This window comes from Oryctolagus cuniculus, chromosome 8, assembly GCF_051225735.1.
Source record: "Oryctolagus cuniculus isolate XC-2025 breed Fujian yellow rabbit chromosome 8, ASM5122573v1, whole genome shotgun sequence".
NCBI classification, from domain to species: Eukaryota; Metazoa; Chordata; class Mammalia; order Lagomorpha; family Leporidae; genus Oryctolagus; species Oryctolagus cuniculus.
The window spans coordinates 94,412,567-94,430,685 of NC_142874.1; the positions used below are offsets into that span (position 1 = coordinate 94,412,567).

General features: G+C 38.6%; 1 protein-coding gene across 1 annotated transcript in view; it reads left to right on the forward strand.

Moving 5' to 3' along the window:
• The window catches only part of DDIT4L (DNA damage inducible transcript 4 like), a 382,966-nt gene that overhangs the window by 65,383 nt on the left and 299,464 nt on the right, over positions 1-18,119 (forward strand). The window lies entirely within an intron of this gene.

Genomic DNA, 18,119 nt, shown 5'->3' on the forward strand with positions numbered 1-18,119 from the left:
CCGTGTGCCCTTTTGCCACATACCCTTTGTGGACTTGTCTTCCCTTAAGAGCAATCATACCTCTTTCCTTACTCTAGTTAGATTTTAAACATCCTTTAGCTTGAAACATAATTTTTTATTTTCTAGAGAATCCCAGACATAATTCCTATAAGAAAAAAATCTACCACTTATATGAAATCTAGTAAACCAAGTTATTGAATAATATTTCCTCATACTCATGGCATGGCAAGTCAAATTAATGCTGAAATTCAATATTTTCTATACACAGTTGGTTACTGTCTGTTCCTGGCCCTAAGCTATCCCCACTAGATTATCATGAGAGAACACATATAAGCTTTATGAGAAGAATGTGCTGGTGCCATCATATTGTCTCCAATGCCTAGAATGGTATTACGCTCTTGATAGATACTCAATGAATGAATGTAGAGCAAACCAATGAATGAACACATGCAATGTGATGCTTAAGGATGTCTCTCCTTTTGAATAGTTACATATGACTGAAAAATTCAATATATGCGCAACCGAAATACCCTCTCATAATCTGTGTGAATTTGCTACTTTGGTAAAAATCTGAACTCCAAAGTCCAAATGCCTGGGATTCAAATCCAATATTTCCATCCAATAAATCTGAAGTCTCTTTAAATATGTGACTCCTGTAAACCTCAGTTTTTGATAAATGGAGATAGCATAGAATTCTTCTGAGGATATGAAGAAATGCAGTTGAGTGGCCTTGTGACATAGTCTGTCACATAGAAAATGATCATTAAACAGTAATACTTGGGCTACCACCTGCTGTGCTGGCATCCCGTGTGGGCACCAGTTTGGATCCAGCTAGGGCCTGGGAAAGCAGTGGAAGATGGTCCAAGTCCTTGGATCCCTGCACCCACTTGAGAGACCCAGAAGGGCACCTTGCTCCTGGCTTCGGATCTGCTTAGCTCCGGCTGTTGTGGCCAGCTGGGGAGTGAACCAGCGGATGGAAGACCTCTCTCTCTCTATCTCTCCTTCTCTCTGTGTGTAACTCTGACTTTCAAATAAATCTTTAAAAAAAATAGTAACTACTGTAATCTCTGGCCTTGTTTCTTCATGTACCCATGTTTTTGCATGTATGACTTTTGTGAGCTATTTGGCTTCCATCTCTACAGTGGGCTTGGTGGAAAACACAGTCTCCCACAGTTTCACAAGAAGTCTTGTCCCACCAAACCATCTGGTTTTTGTGGTTGTACTGAAGATGGACATTTTCACAAATTTGCCTATAGCCCAAAACGGGTTACCCTCCTGCCAGCCTCACTCCACCTCCACTCTTCTCCCTGCCACTAGCCTACTTGAATGCTATTTGCAGTCCTAACATATGACCTGCCCTCTTGCACACATCTCTGGGATTTGCAGTCCAGTTTTCCTGTAGCCACTCATCTCATGGGAAACAACTCTGTTAGTTTCAGTTCTCTGCCTCTGCTTCCTAATCATTATGATGAAAACAGCATTTCTCTCTCCCAGCATGAGTGAATCACTGCTCTATCTAGAATACTTCTCTGAAAACTCTTGTCCCTTGTAGCTCAAGGCAGGCTTTTACACAGCCCAGCTTCTACCCCCCCTTTCTAATCACATGTTGTGTTATTTGCTGCTTGCTCATTTTTCTGTAGTCACAATAACCTCATTTCCTCTACCTTGAATGCAATGAGATATTTCTGTTTCAGGGCCTTTAGAATTTTCTAGTTCTCTCTCTCTCTTTGCCTACCTAATACTTGCTCTTTCTCTGCATCTAAATTTAATATGCATTCCTCAGAGCATTCTTCCTTACTAGAATTGAGTTCCTTTGTTATATATTTACATTACATAATATGCATTTCCATTGAGTCTCTTATCACAGCTGAAGTTAAGTAATAATTTGATAGTTAAATTATTTTATTTCTATGCTGTAATTGAATAAATTAATACATGTTGTTTGACAAATAATCAAAAATACTTAAAATTGTGGCAAGAATCTTGTATCCCATGTCAGAGTGCTTGAATTAGAGTTTGGGCTCTGGTTCCTGTCTACAACTTCCTGCTATTGTTTACCCAAGGAGGCAGAAATAATGGTTCAAGTAATTGGGACCCTTGTCACATGTTTTGGAGGCCTAAATTGAGTTCTTGGCCCTATGCCATTGTGGGTGGGCTTTTGGGGAATGAGTCTTTAGATGGGAGCTCCTCCTTTCTGTCTTTTGCATGTTTTTCTGCCGCTTAAACAAACACATACATACACAAAACCATTTCAAAGTACTTAAGATTTGTCTTCAAATTATAAATACCTCAACAACAGCTCTTGTGTCTGTCCTGTTAATTGTCTTATATCGCATCCCTAGACCAGTAATGGGCTGATAATTGGGAGTCAAGGAGTATTTGATGAATTAATGGGATTTTAACCTTTAAAACATAGTGTTGCATTTTGCTTGACTCCAGTTTGTCTTAGAAATCTCAAATTATCCACGGTTCTTAAGTTTTGAGTTTGGAATGCTAAACCTGAACTCATTGCTATTTTAGTGTTGCTGTCTCTTCTTGGAGTGCTGAACACAGAAACAAGTGGAATCAGAAGAGCATTGGCCCACAGGCAAGGAGGCGGGTTCAGAGCCTGTCACTGACCTGCTTTCCATCTGAGACTCTGGTGTGAGTATTGGACTAAATGAAGGCTTCTCAAGTTGTCTTTAGCGTGAAATCATCCAACTGACTGTTTCTTCTTCTGTTCCAAAGGCACTGTGTGTGTATACATATATAATATATATAATATTATGCTATATATAACAAATAAAATAATTAAGTCATTAGTTTTGTAGATATAGTTACATGGTTTATTCATCAAACCAAGGAGACTTTCTGTTGTGGTTTGCCCCAGATGGTTGAATGTATTTTGTATATGGTGTAGAATTGTTTTCCTAGCTAAAATCTAGCATAAAGTAACCCAGGACAGCTGCTCAGAAATACAAGAGGAGTTTAAATATTTCTCTAAGACATACAGAGCAAATAAATATTGTTTAAGAGACATAAGAGTTTGAGAAGAGTGAACTTTCCCAGTTGACTTAAAGTTGATAGAGGGGAGAACTATTTGGCCTTTGGTGGAGACAAGAAAACAAAATCACTGTGGGATTCCCTCCCTGAGGGGGGCTGATCTCCTACGTGAATTATCATGTTGAATGTGGAGAATGTCAGTTCTGTTCTCTACAATATGAAGTCTAGACAGTGACTATGTGTGTCCTCATGTGCCTAAGATAGAGAGAAATTGAAAGACAGAGACTTCGTACACTCTTATGCTTCCCTGTACAGTTTGGAAGATTTTTTCAGAGCCACACTAATTTTTACTTGAATATTTTAGACATTTTCATATCCTTCACTTAACACCCTAAAGAATAGGAACAAAATTTTGTATAGCTTGGAGTTCAAAAAAAGTGACATATTATGGTCATTTTAAGGAAACAATATCAGATATAAAAGTAATTGAGATTATTCAATTATAATAGGAGAAAAGAATCACAGCAAATTTCATATTTTAAAAGGCCACAAATGCAAATGTTACAACAACCACCATTTATAATACCACTTGTAATATTTGATCAGTGCTTCACACAATGAAGAATCTATAAAAACTATTTTCTACAGGGAGAAGAGAAACATAATGTTTTTCAATCCGGGTTGAATAAAATTTATGTTATATGTAACTGGGACCTGTATACATGTGACTTTACATACATATGCTCATATAATTGCTTTCTGTGATATTGATCCAAGATTCCAGCAACATGATGAACTCTATTTCTTGTGATTCCTATCAAGGAAGAAAAAAATGCATTACATGGTATACTTGAATATATGGAATGAATTAAGATTTTTCCTAATGGAAGAGAATAAAAGCAATCACATGCTGTGCCTTTAACTTAATACATCTGATGAGTAGAAGAATTATCGACAAACTAGCATCCAACTCCACTCATCTGAAACACAGTTTTGCTTCCAAAACCCACAAAATTTCAGTACCAAGAACAATAAAACAAATTCATATTATAAGAAGACAACTGGCTTTGACCACTCATGTACAACCCAAAGTCAGTCAGTTCAGTGAGCAATAGAGATGTTCCTGAAACCAAGAGTACACGAAACAGCACATGGAAGTGACTAAACCACATAATTGCATACCACCGACTCAGAGCTAAATTCCTCCACTGCATTTCCCTTGAATCACATACCCATCATATCCACGTCTAGTGCTACCCAGGAGATAGGAGACAATGGAGAAAGAGACAGTAATCTTAACTGATTTCAGTTACAACGACTTTTGCACATTTTACAACAAAAACAATTGACCATGAATTCATTGTTAGGACTACCCGGATGACCTTGGAATGGGTGTATGCAAGGCTTAAGTTTTACTAGTTTTGTAGCAAACATATCTCTGCCCCAAGATCTGTTTCTCATGACGTGTCTGCCATAAATCTGTATTTTTCTTGTAGAATGAAGACGAGGGGAGCCACTGAGGTGGCGAGGATATCCGTCCTCTGCCAAGTAGACTCCTGACCCTCATATTTTGTCTTCTAGATCCTTAGTCTCCTGGAAGGTCAAGGGGGAAATGACTTCATACTTGGAATAGCAAGTGCTTCTACTTTTCATTATGTTCATCTTGAAGAAAACCACAAACAAGGACAAACTCTAAAATCCCTTTTTGGAGGAAGGGGTGGAGTTAGATTTTTTTTAAGATTTATTTTTTTTTAAACTTTTATTTGATGAATATAAATTTCCAAAGTACAGCTTATGGATTATAATGGCTTCCCCACCCATAACTTCCCTCCCACCCGCAACCCTCCTCTTTCTCTCTCCCTCCCCCCTTCCATTCACATCAAGATTCATTTTCAATTCTCTTTATATACAGAAGATCAGTTTATTTTCTGGGCATAGAATGACAGACATCATAGCAAACACATTTTTGAAAAAAATGTAACAATAAGTCCCCATTGGCTATGCATTCTGATATTCTCAGTGATAATATTTCCATAATGTTTGTGTTTCTGCTCTTTATGTAGCTCTTTTCCTTCAGAATTCTCAGATCAATGTAATCACTAAGTGAATGAATTCAGTCCAAAGACAACCACACATCTTGCATCTCAGCTTCAAGTTTAGCTATTGACAAATTCCCCCGAAGAACGTTTTACTGCACTGCAACTTTGGACTTAGCAAAATGGCCGAGTCTGCGGTTAATGGCGCTTTGTTTTCTTTACCAAATAAAACCACTAAGCCAGTATTACGTAAACAAAACATTTCTTTCCTTTGCTCTTCACTGACATTCCTGAGATTACCAATGAGCTAGAAAGGATGTGTGTGGGCCAAGGATAGAGTCTAGAGATAAGAGGATGGATCCTCTTATTTTGGAGCAGATCTGGAATGTCTCAGGTAGATTGAAATATCTCCAGGGAAACCATATTGCTTTTCATCAGGTGCAAGGGACTTGGTTCTCTTAGTTTCTCATTGTCAAGTCTCAGGTTCTACATAGAGTTCACATTCAATAAACCTTAGAGAAAACAAGTAAAAGAAATCAAATGCACACATGAAAACTATAGCTGTGCTTCCAGAACTTGAGTATGCATAAGTGTTCCTTGGTGGACCCCTCAAAAATATTTTTTTATCCATGTCCTTAGAGATTTAGATTATCTAGTCCAGACTAAAACACTATGCTCTTTATTGTTTTTATAAGCCCTCTTGCTGTTTATGTTTGTGACCCACTACCACATTTAGGGAAGGCTGTACTATGGTATTTCCAAGTTTGGAGGGACAACCTATATTTCTTGTGATGCCTATTACCCAAGGCAGCATAATACTGGGTTACAGTCAATAGCTATTCCTAATATTTGATCATTGAGTATTTTCTCCTGCTTGGCTGCTTCATTGTTTTGTTTTCAGTGTTGTAATGTATTTTTGTGTTTTAAAATATTGGAATTAAGATATTTTTCAGACATTAGTACTGGGTATTGGGAAAATGAATTTGTGTGGATAAACCTTGCTCTTTTCCATGACTGCTAAACAGCCTTCTAAACACTTTTAAAATTTTCCTCTCTCTCTCTTTTTTTAACTTCTCATGTTGCTCACCAAAAATCACACCCAAGAAAGTGGGCAATTCAGTGAAAGAAGCTTACCACTAAGATCATTGTATCTAGCCTACTGTGGATATTTTGCACAAATTTTTAAAAAAAAAAAAAAAAAGCCAATCCTTGGAATATTCAGAGTTACTCAGTTACTCAATTCAAGATCAGCATAAGCTTTGGAGTTTCCAGAATCTTATTCTGGAAGTACAGAAACAGGAAGCCACAAAAAGAAATTTCAGATAAAGAATCTAATTGAAATGAAAGAATTTGTGTTCACATTGCATGGGGTGAGAGTTAATGTTGGAATGTGTACCTATCATCTGTCTCCCTTCACAGCATACAATAAGCTTCCCTATAAATGTTAACAAGAGTGTAAAGCAAAAATTGTCATTCTTTAGAAACAAAAGATTTAATAAATCAGACTTTTAATGAAATGGTACTTAAGGAAACAAAATAAACTAGAAGATATGTTCATTATTGAGAAGACATCAGAATTTATCAAAATAAGAAAGTATATTAAGGGAAAATGTGAGTTTGTCTTATATCAGAATATAAGACTTACAGAGTAGTTCTTGAAGTTTAAAATAGTTATTTGGGGGGCTGGCACCGTGGCTCACTTGGTAAGTCCTCTGCCTGCAGTGCCAGCATCTCATATGGGCACCCAGTTCTAGACCCAGTTGTCTCTCTTCCAGGCCAGCTCTCTGCTGTGGCCCAGAAAGGCAGCAGAGGATGGCCCAAGTCCTTGGGCCCTGCACCCACATAGGAAACAAGGAGGAAGCAGCTGGCTCCTGGCTTCGGATAGGCATAGTTCTAGCTGTACCGGCCATTTGGCCGATGAACCAACAGAAGGAAGATCTTTCTCTCTGCCTCTCTCTCTCACTGTCTAACTTTATCTGTCAAATAAAAATAAATAAATAAAAAATAAAATAGTTATTTTGGAGAAAATGAAAAAAAGCAATGCATTTTTATCAAATGTACTACATAATAAAATTTGGGGATTTTTCATTGTGATAAGAGCAAATATAGTAAAAGTAGAGAAGTCACACAGTAACAGGAAATGCGTTCATAAAGGCATGACTTTGTTAGATTACAATGGGAAAGGGTCTGTCTTTCCCTGTCCTTCCGTTTAAACACACCAGGCAACTCAGATTTACTGGGTCTGGAGAAATTCACACGAGTCATATTTAAATGAGACTTGCAGTAAAGAAACACAAATGCTAACTTATTACTTTAAATAGAGCATAATTCCTTTCAAGATATGGAGACTTCTCCTTTTGGGTCAACATATTATTTTTTCTAGAAGAGAATTCACTTGGGTAGTAAATTTATAATTAGAATACTGTTTGGACAAAATGAAATAAAACATCATATAATTAAACTGGTCAGACTATCATTCTAATGGGATCACACCTTGGCCACAATTTCTCAAATTTGAATGTTTACAAAATCAACTTAATCAAATACAAAGGAAAAACTTCAAAAACCACTTACTATATAACCATTCCTTCAAGATTTAGCGATATTTTATACCTGTTCTTTAAATCAGGATGTAACTATACTGAGATTCAAAAGTAGATTCATGAACAATTATTTAAGACCTTTTGGAATGTTTGAATTTTAAGGGCTCAAAATCATAAAAACTTATTATGCCTTCCCACAGACCGGACTCATTACGGCTTGAAAAGACCAAGCCAGGTTTAATTAGCTATGAATTTGAGCATACACATGCAATTTCTATCTTAATATAAAGTTGTAAAAATTCTGCAAAAGTGAGTTTCTGAAACATTGTTGTTACTTCAAAATTTTGAGTATACCGATGCTGAGAAGGAGTTGATTAGGATCATTTATACATTTTTAAAGTGAAGGTTTCCGTGTGGATGCTAATAGTGAGGACCAGGAAATTCACCTGGTTCCTTAGCACCAATTTGAACAAATTACTTCCAAAATTATTCAAGTGAGTAATTATTAACTGGGGTGACCATCAGAACCACCAACACACTCTTTTCTCTATTTCCTACATTATACTTCCTAAAGAGAAATGTTATGGGTGAGACACAAACATACATTTTTAAAAAATCTCCATACCGTGATTCCCATGTTAAGATTAGAGGGTAAACATGAACAAAACTGCCAGTGTTCTGGCATCAGGCCCGTCCATGATATCAGAATCCAAAACTTCATAAGACAGGAAATGTGGATTCTATGATTGGAAGTGTGCTCAGACGAGGCATTCTTCTGCTTATGAGAACCATTACCAGGTCATTTTCTTTAACCAAAAGCTGGATTTGAAAGGATATGCTGGGTTAGGTATGAGCTTTGTTGTTCATCCAAGATATTTTTATGTTTAGTTTTATGTATGGGGTGGAAAAATATTTAGTCAGTGCTAGCTGAATGGAGTTGAAAATATTTGTATATAATTCTACTTGATGACAAAGTAGGAATGATTTATTTTGAGAAGCTTGTTGGAAATACCATTTGCATTTTGATAAAATTGTTTGTATTCTGGTAAGGCAAGGTATTCATAATTACCATGTTCTTAATTAAACTGTTAACAAAAATATTTGCATTACATTATGTCACATTTTCTTAATTTTGAAAAGTTAAGTAGTAGTATCCTATTTTACATAGAAATGAATAGATTTTAGAAACAAATCGTCTTCGGTTTTTGAAATAATAATTTGATCATTTCAGAACTAAGAAGTAGCATTATCGTTTTATAGATGAGCAAACAGATTCAGAGAAAAGAAATCTTTTCTATTCCAGTGTCATGTAATAATCCTGGACATGACGAATGTCCACTGCTTCAGGCAATTTATATAAATGACCCTCATAAGCTATCCCCAAAGTATTTTTTGTCTCCATACTAAATAAAAGAGACTAGAGATTAGAGTGTTTCGTTAACTTGCCTCCAGCAACAAAGAGAAAATAGCCCAGGATATTTTAACTCAAAGTTTATCAGGCTTTCATGATACGCTTGCTCCTGCAGAGGACGGACCTGGGCCTCTCTCTTCCCTAGCTATCACTTGGACCACTGTGAATCCACAGTGGATGATAGAAACTAATTAAGTTCCTGAGATTGTAGCCCAGCCCAGCCATCAACACAGGATTGTCAGAATTTGAACCCGAGAACAAAGGCCTGGTTGTGAACAGAAGTCAAGGGCTTAGAAGCCTTCAAGGCCGGCGCCTCGGTTCACTAGGCTAATCCTCCGCCTTGCGGTGCCGGCACACCCAGTTCTAGTCCCTGTCGGAGTGCTGGATTCTGTCCCGGTTGCCCCTCTTCCAGGGCAGCTCTCTGCTGTGGCCAGGGAGTGCAGTGGAGGATGGCCCAAGTCCTTGGGCCCTGCACCCCATGGGAAACCAGGATAAGCACCTGGCTCCTGCCATCGGATCAGCGCGGTGCGCCGGCCACAGCGCGCTGGCCGCGGCGGCCATTGGAGGGTGAACCAACGGCAAAAGGAAGACCTTTCTCTCTGTCTCTCTCTCTCACTGTCCACACTGCCTGTCAAAAAAAAAAAAAAAAAAAGAAGCCTTCAAGAGCCTGAAGAATCTTCATTTGACCAATAAGGCTTCAATTATGTTTTATTGCTAAAGGGAAAGTAAAGCAGGTGTGGACCTTCCTAAAATGTTAGCATCATAACTGACAATGCAATGTAGTTGATATAAAAATGATCATTTTTTATCAGGCACTGTACTATGTGAATAATGACAGAGATGAAAGGTTTTGCCATTGAGAAATTCGCTCTCTAGAGTGGGAGGCTGATGATATCTGTGCAGTGTGATAATTCCATCTTAATTTCATAAAATTATAATTTTTGAGAAGGCAATAGAATCCTCTAAATGTCAAGATAAGCTATGCAATGCTTCAGTAATAAACTTAAAATTTCAGTGGTTTAATATAATAAATATTTATGTGACTTTAATGCGAATTTATAGCAGATCTATGGTATTGGATTTGAGATTTGAGGCTCTGCTCCACACAGGCACACAGGGACTCAGGTTGCACCTTCAGGAGTAGATGATGCCAAAGGTCACCATGGGAGAGGAATAGAAAACATAGCAGCTCAGTCATTCCCATACCTGCCCTTCTATGCATTGTCTTACAAGTGCTTGGAATCTTGGGGCAGAACTAGTTTCATAGAGTTACCTAATACAGTGAAATAATAGCATTAAATCAATAAGCATTAAAATCCTAGCCCGGGTCTTACCCAGTATTGACAAGAGTTGGGGTGGACAGTGAAGAGCATCGCCATCTTGCATATCTCTCTGTGGGTTAGCTGAACATTCATCTGAGCTATGGCACTCAAAGGAGAAACCAAGTAAAACTACCTGTAGTAGCAGCGAGGCTGAAGAGGATACATTAGGTTGAAAGCCATAATTTTGGGAGAGAGTAATCAAAGAGGACTGGGAACCATGAAAAGGAAAAAACAATTTTCTGGAATTCTTGGGGATTAGTTTAGGAACCATTATTATGGTAACTCTTTCATGTGTTGTATATAGAGAGGGATTTATTTCTGACTTTAGATTTACATATTCCAATGAAAACCAGAAAGCTGTGCCTGAAATTGGCTTTATTTATTTGGAAAAAAAAAAGAGAGAGAGAGAGAGCAAACACAACACACTTTTCAAGAACTAACTTCAACCCACATTGCTCTGGAACTTTGGAAAAGAGAAGCAAATAAATCTCCTTATCATGTTTTCAAACTGGTTCGGGTCTGGTACTGGGAAAGTTTCCTCTGATTATCACAAAATGGCACAAACATGGGAAATGCAAAAAAGGATTTGGAAAACTGACAACAAGATCTAAAATGGGAAAGGACTATATTAGTGTAAAATATAACCACAGGTAAGTTAATAAAGCTGGAAGTAGTATGCATAATGAAATAATAAATGTTGCTTAGATGCCGTGCATACTTAAGTGCCATGCATTTGTTCCTGTACAAATACCTGGCATTTCCTAGACACTTGATAATTTTTAATAGAACCCATTTGATATGAGAATATTTCCCTAAAATGCTATTTCAGACACAGTAAGTATGAGACATGGCAACAGCAGCCTTGAACACAGGGTGTATGGTTTGGGCAACAGTGGAACTAAATGAGAAGTGCAATAAACCATTGAAGAGCTTTCTGAGTTCTTTTACATATCCTAGGATTCCAAGTACATAATCGAAGCTTCACTAAAAATGACTGAAATTTGATTATGAATTTGCATACTAGGAATACTAATGTTCTTGGGAAAAAATTCATTTTATCATTAATAATGTGATCTATAGATCTAGGCTAATCCTCTGCCTGCGGTGCTGGTGCCCTGGGGTTCTAGTCCCGATTGGGGTGCCGGATTCTGTCCTGGTTACTCTCCTTCCAGTCTAGCTCTCTGCTGTGGCCCGGGAAGGCAGTGGAGGATGGCCCAGGCCCTTGGGCCCTGCACTCACATGGGAGACCAGGAGGAAGCACCCGGCTCCTGGCTTCAGATCGGTGCAGTGCGCCGGCCGCAACACACCAGCCGTAGCAGCCACTTGGGGGGTGAACCAATGGAAAAGGAAGACCTTTCTCTCTGTCTCTCTCTCACTGTCTAACTCTGCCTATCAAAAAAAATGTGATCTATATAAATAATTGAAAAATACTCAGCATAGCAGTATTGTGTAGTCATAATCAGTTTACGGTGGTGACTTCCAGATCTCCTTAAGCCAGATAAGGATGAAAGAATGTTGATTGAACTTTTTAGTGAAGAGAGTTGTCCAACAGGAAGATAGATTTCTATCATCCCCTGATTCACTCTCCAAATGACCAGAAAGGTCAAAGCTGGACTGGAGAGAAACCAGGAGCCAGGAACTTCTTCCAGGTCTCCCATGCAGGTGCAGGGGCCCAAGCACTTGAGCCATCTTCCACTACTTTCCCAAGCCATGAACAGAGAGCTGGATCAGAAGAGGAGCAGCTGGAACACAGATTGGAGCTCGTAGGAGATGCCTGCAGCACAGTGGAGGTTTAGTCTATTGTGCCACTGTGGTGGCCTGGGTAACTTATTTAAAAACAGCTATAGTTAGTTTACAATTCTGGAGGATGAAAGTCCAAGAAGCATGGCGTAGGCTCAGAAAATGAGCCCCCTGGCTCTGTCACATTATGGCAGATGACATCAGAGTGGAAATGCATTTGAGAGGGAAAGAACAAATGGTGAGACCAGAAGGCAGAACCAGAAATGGGATTGTGTTCATTCATTCATTTTATTTATTTATTTATTTATTTTCATTTCATTTGGAGGGCAGACAGAGTAAGACAGAGAGAAATCTTGCATCTACTGGTTCACTCCCATAGCAGCCAAAGCCAAGAGACTGGAACTCGATCCTGGTATCCCAGGCAGGTAGCAGGAATTCATGTACTTGAACCATCATCTGATGCCTTCCAGGGTGTGCATTGGCTGAAAGCTGGATAGGAAGCAAAGGAGCCAGGACTTGAACAAGACACTCTGATTTGGGATGTGGATGTCCCAATGACAGAAATTCTAATTGCTCTGTCAAACACCTGACTTAGGCTCATTCTTTTACAGTAATTTGCCTTTGAAAGAACAAACATAGAAGAACTACTCTAATCCCTGTTAAGGATTAGACCCAATGACCTCCCACTAGACTCCTCCTCTTCAACCTCATTGCCTCTTTTTTTTTTTATCTTTTATTTAATGAATATAAATTTCCAAAGTACGACTCATGGGTTACAATGGCTTCCCCCCGCATACCGTCCCTCCCACCCACAACCCTCCCCTTTCCCACTCCCTCTCCCCTTCCATTCACATCAAGATTCATTTTCGATTATCTTAATATACAGAAGATCAGCTTAGTATACCTTAAGTAAGGATTTCAACAGTTTGCTCCCACACAGAAACATAAAGTGAAAAATAATAGATGATTTTTTTTAAATGATGATGAAATCAGATCAGACCTATTGTCATGTTTAATCCCAGGGAGAGTCAAGTTGGGAATTGATAATTTCTTTTTTTTTTTTTTTTTACAGAAGATCAGTTTAGTGTACATTAAGTAAAGATTTCAATCGTTTGCACCCCCATAGAAACACAAAGTGAAATATACTGTTTGAATACTCGTTATAGCATTAAGCCTCAGTGTACAGCACATTAAGGACAGAGATCCTACATGAGGAGTAAGTGCACAGTGACTCCTGTTGTTGACTTTACAAATTGACACTCCTGTTTATGGCATCAGTAATCTCCCTATGCACCAGTCATGAGTTTCCAAGGCTATGGAAGCCCCCTGAGTTCTCCGACTCTTATCTTGTTTAGACACGGTCATAGTCAAAGTGGAGGTTCTCTCCTCCCTTCAGAGAAAGGCACCTTCCTCTTTGAAGACCTGTTCTTTCCACTGGGATCTCACTCACAGAGATCTTTTTGCCAGAGTGTCTTGGCTTTCCATGCCTGAAATACTCTCATGGGCTTTTCAGCCAGATCCGAGTGCCTTTAGGGCTGATTCTGAGGCCAGAGTGCTATTTAGGACATCCGCCATTCTAACCTCATTGCCTCTTAACAATGCCACCCTGGGGACCAAGCTCCCAACACGTGAAATGGGGAACAAACTACATGCAAACCACAGCGGGGGGGCACCTGTGTTAGTCAATGATCTGTAGTAAAATAACTTTTAAATACCTCACCTCTGAGATACTGTGCTTTTATGAATCTCCTGTATTTATGTCTTTACGGATAAGAAATTTATTAAAACTTAGCGAGTCAGTGTGAGGTGAGAGAAGGTCTTTCATTATTGAGGAGTAAAATTGGGATTGGGCAATTGGGGAATGGGAGAGACAAGCTCTTTGGGATCTTCAAGAATCAGTTTTCCATGATACCTTTTGAACAACAGTGAAATTGTACTGGTCTTCAGCCATTAGGAGTGGAATAATAGAAATGTGGTAGGTGAGGAAGATATTCATTTTACCGGCATGAATTTGACCAAAAGGGTGAACCTTCCTATTGTTTGTGCTCATATCTACTTTGGCTCTGTAGGAGGGCTACTTAATATCTCTTATATTATGAGCTATACAATGTCAATTCGGCTTTTGCTCTGTTCCTAGTACCTTCAGAATATCATCCAATTCCTATTTGAAATAGGCAAATAACAAAGGCAATCTTAGATTCTATCTCTACCGATGTTTAAAGTACCTTTAAGTGGATCATGGAACATTTCTGGTAGTGCAATGAGGAGTCTTTATTATCTGTTCCCAACAATATTTTATGATTCTCATCATCTGAATATTTCTAAGCAGTTTTGCTAATCACTCTGAAATGGGATGATTTATGTAAAATCTTAATCTGAAACCACACAACTGAACTAAGAAAACTTTTTAGTGTAAAGATTCGAAAAGTTTAAGTTAGTTCATTTGCTTTGTTTTTGTTTCTTGTACTGTAATATCTACTTTTAGAAGACTTGTGGAATCTCACTCTATCCTTAAACAGCATTAGGAAGTCAGTATGGTTCTGATCCCATTTTTGCACTGGAATCCTGAGGTGTAGAAGTAGCGAATTAACTCCATCAAGTCACCTATGACTAAAGAAGGGGGAGGATTTTATCTCAGAGCTCATACCCTTTGCCAGTTCAGGAAATCACCTCTTGGCCTTCCGACCATTTTAGATGACTTTATTCAAAGTGATTATCTGGCAGAGAGGAAGAAGGCAAGAATGAAAAAAAGAGTTTAATTTGGGGCTTAATAATAGTGGAATCAGAGTAAGTCTTCTCAGTACCACACAGTTAAAACATAAATGATCAGGGTTGGAGTCTTCATTATGCAATTTATTCAGTGCAAAGATGTTAATGAAAAAGCTTGGTATGTACTTAGAAGGAATTCTGATATTACTTTTCCATGATGTCCCAACAGCTTCTCTTTCCTGTGGACCAAGCATTGAAAAGGTGAATGACAAAAAAAAAAAAATAAAAGCAAAAGACTTTTTTTCAACTCTCCGGTTAGATTGGCTTAGCTCTCTTCACAATTTTCTTTTATTAAAATGCTCTTAAGTCGCATACTTTCTAATAATTAAAATATGCATGTAGGTTAGAATACAAAATGTTTAATAATACACATATAGATATACACCAAGAATGTTAAACTAAGCAAAAAAATAAGATCAAGCAAAAACATTTTTTGTTTTTAAAAGACAGAAATAATACCTAATAATACTCCAAAAAATGCTTTTAAGGGAAATAAATATAATATAAAAACAATCAATAATACCTACCTAATATAAAATACCTTATAAAAACAATCAATAATACCTACCTATCAGTAGGTTATCAATGTTAACAGTTTCTATTTTGCTCTCCATCTCTATCTCTTATCTGACTATCCCACTCAGCCTTGCCTAGAAGATCTCTCTCTCTATCTGTCCCTCTTTCCCCTTCTTCTCTATGCCATTCTGCCTTTCAAATCGATAAGCAAATAAATCTTTAAAAAGAAAAAAAGAGTGAGTTCCTGAACATACAAGTTCAAGTTCTCTGAGAATTTTGATGCATATTGCGGGTCACATCCCAGAAACATCATACACCAAGAATAACACTACATTTCCTTGAGCATTCGTTACCAGCAAGTATTGTCAAAAATACACTTAGTTATATTTGAAAGAAAAATGTTATGTCAATGTTGTAACATTATGTCTTTAATTTTTAGTGAGATTAATATATTTTTGAATTTTACTGATTCTCCAATGCTTTTTTTGATGTTCTTTTGCCAATTTTTCAGTTGCAGGCTTACTGGTTTCTAGGTCCGAAAGTGTTTTTAAGACAAAATATCCTGTATTTCATAAACACTTTTCATGATTTTTTATTTGCCTTTTCATCTTTTGGTGTGTTGGGGCCAAAATCTTTTCATGTTTATGTTAGAAAATGCATCAAGTGTTTCTTTTATGAGATCTGCCTTTAGTGTAACACACAAAATGTCTTCTCATCCATATTCTCCTATTATTTTGTGATTATGATTTTTAAATTTAAATTTCTCACATACAAGAAATTTATTTTGGTCTTTGAACTAAAATAGAGACCTAATACTTTTTGTTGATTAATAACCTGTCAAAAAATCTTCTTATTAAATATACATCCTACTCATCACATTTACTATATATTAGACTCATCTGTATCTAATTTCTGTCTCCACACACACATGTGCATGTAGACACACATGTGTCTGCAACCCCAGGTGTACCTATGTGTGTACATGTTGATAGGGAGATAGAGACTTCTGCACCTCTACTTTTATTCCGTGCCATCTATCTGCCAGTGTCCTGTAACAATCACCACTGTTTTTTTTTTGTTGTTGTTGTTGTTGTTGTTGTTTTTGACAGGCAGAGTGGACAGTGAGAGAGAGAGACAGAGAGAAAGGTCTTCCTTTGCCGTTGGTTCACCCTCCAATGGCCGCCGCGGCCGGCGCGCTGTGGCCGGCGCACCGCGCTGATCCGATGGCAGGAGCCAGGAGCCAGGTGCTTTTCCTGGTCTCCCATGGGGTGCAGGGCCCAAGCACCTGGGCCATCCTCCACTGCACTCCCGGGCCACAGCAGAGGGCTGGCCTGGAAGAGGGGCAACCGGGACAGAATCCGGCGCCCCGACCGGGACTAGAACCTGGTGTGCCGGTGCCGCTAGGCGGAGGATTAGCCTAGTGAGCCGCGGCGCCGGCTTGACAATCACCACTGTTTTAAACAATTATATTAATTATTTTTCCTAAAACTACCTTCTGATCTAATACAGCAAAGCTGACTCCTTCTTTACTACTCCTTAGCCATCTTAATATGCATTTTCTTGGTTTTTTTGGCTTGTTTGTTTTTCTTTTTTCCCCCTTCTACACATGCTCTGTCTTTTCACTGGTTATAAAGTATTACCATGCATTATTGGAACAGATACTGGTCTGTGCCAGTAACATGGACAGAAGTCACAGCTGAGCAATCCAAACGCCGTTGACTCTCCAAAGAAGTGATTGTGCCCGGCATTAGTGCTGACCCTGTGTGCTGACAGCTCCAGGGCTCGAGTGCAGGAAGGAGCAGGAAGTGAGGCAATGTGAGTGTTTGACTATGATTTCACATGGCCGCACTCCAATTTATTTATGGAAAGTGCATATGACCTCTATTCATAGGCATTAGATCTGTATATTCTCCAAGATATGCCAAACAAAGCAAGAACCCCAGAGGTGGTATGTCCTAGAAATTCATATAGCAAAGTAGATAAAATTGAGTTTTACTTCCGCGCAAACTAGAAACGTGGCTTCTCTTAGATGATTTCATTCTGATGAAACAAGCTAGGGTTTGAAGGTGTTCAAGCAGCTGGCTTGGTCTGGCCACTCTTGTGCATGGAGCTCTTCCCAGCTGGTGCAGCAATGAAATGTGTACCTTTCTTAGCAATAAGTAAAGATGTAATTTTTAAAAATCATTTTCTTGATGGAGAAAATAAATGTACTGATCTCTTGATGCCCTTGTCAGGATGTCACATGTGTAACAACAAAGGTGTAAGTGAGGTCACACCCAGGGACTGTATCCAGGGCGGTGGCCCCGGTAGCTCCACCTTTGCTAAGAGATCCTAGATACATAGGATATCCTGCCCAGGTGACATTCGGACCCCCAGGATCCACCTCTCCCAACCACACTGATTTGTTTTGACCACACATAAATTCACTCCAATCCCATTCCCCATACCCACAAAGTAGCATAAGTCAATTTTCCCTTATTCTTCAAAAGCCCACCAATAAAAACTAGCAATGAGCAGTGGGCACTCACGTCTTTGCTTAACTCTATTAATAGTATCTTGACAATCTCTCTGGACACCCTCTGGGGATATTTTTGCTGACTCAAGTGCAAAGTATGATTTATTTAATAAAACACTGCACGGTCTTTGGAAGGTAATGTGTGCTACTCTGGCTTTCACATTGCAAAGGCAGAAGGAAGTTGATCTCACGTGTATAGTGCTCTAAAATTTAACTTTCAGACAGTGGCAGCCTCTTCCCCCACACCCGGCAGCTACTTAATGAGACCCCTGGGTAGCCACTCCA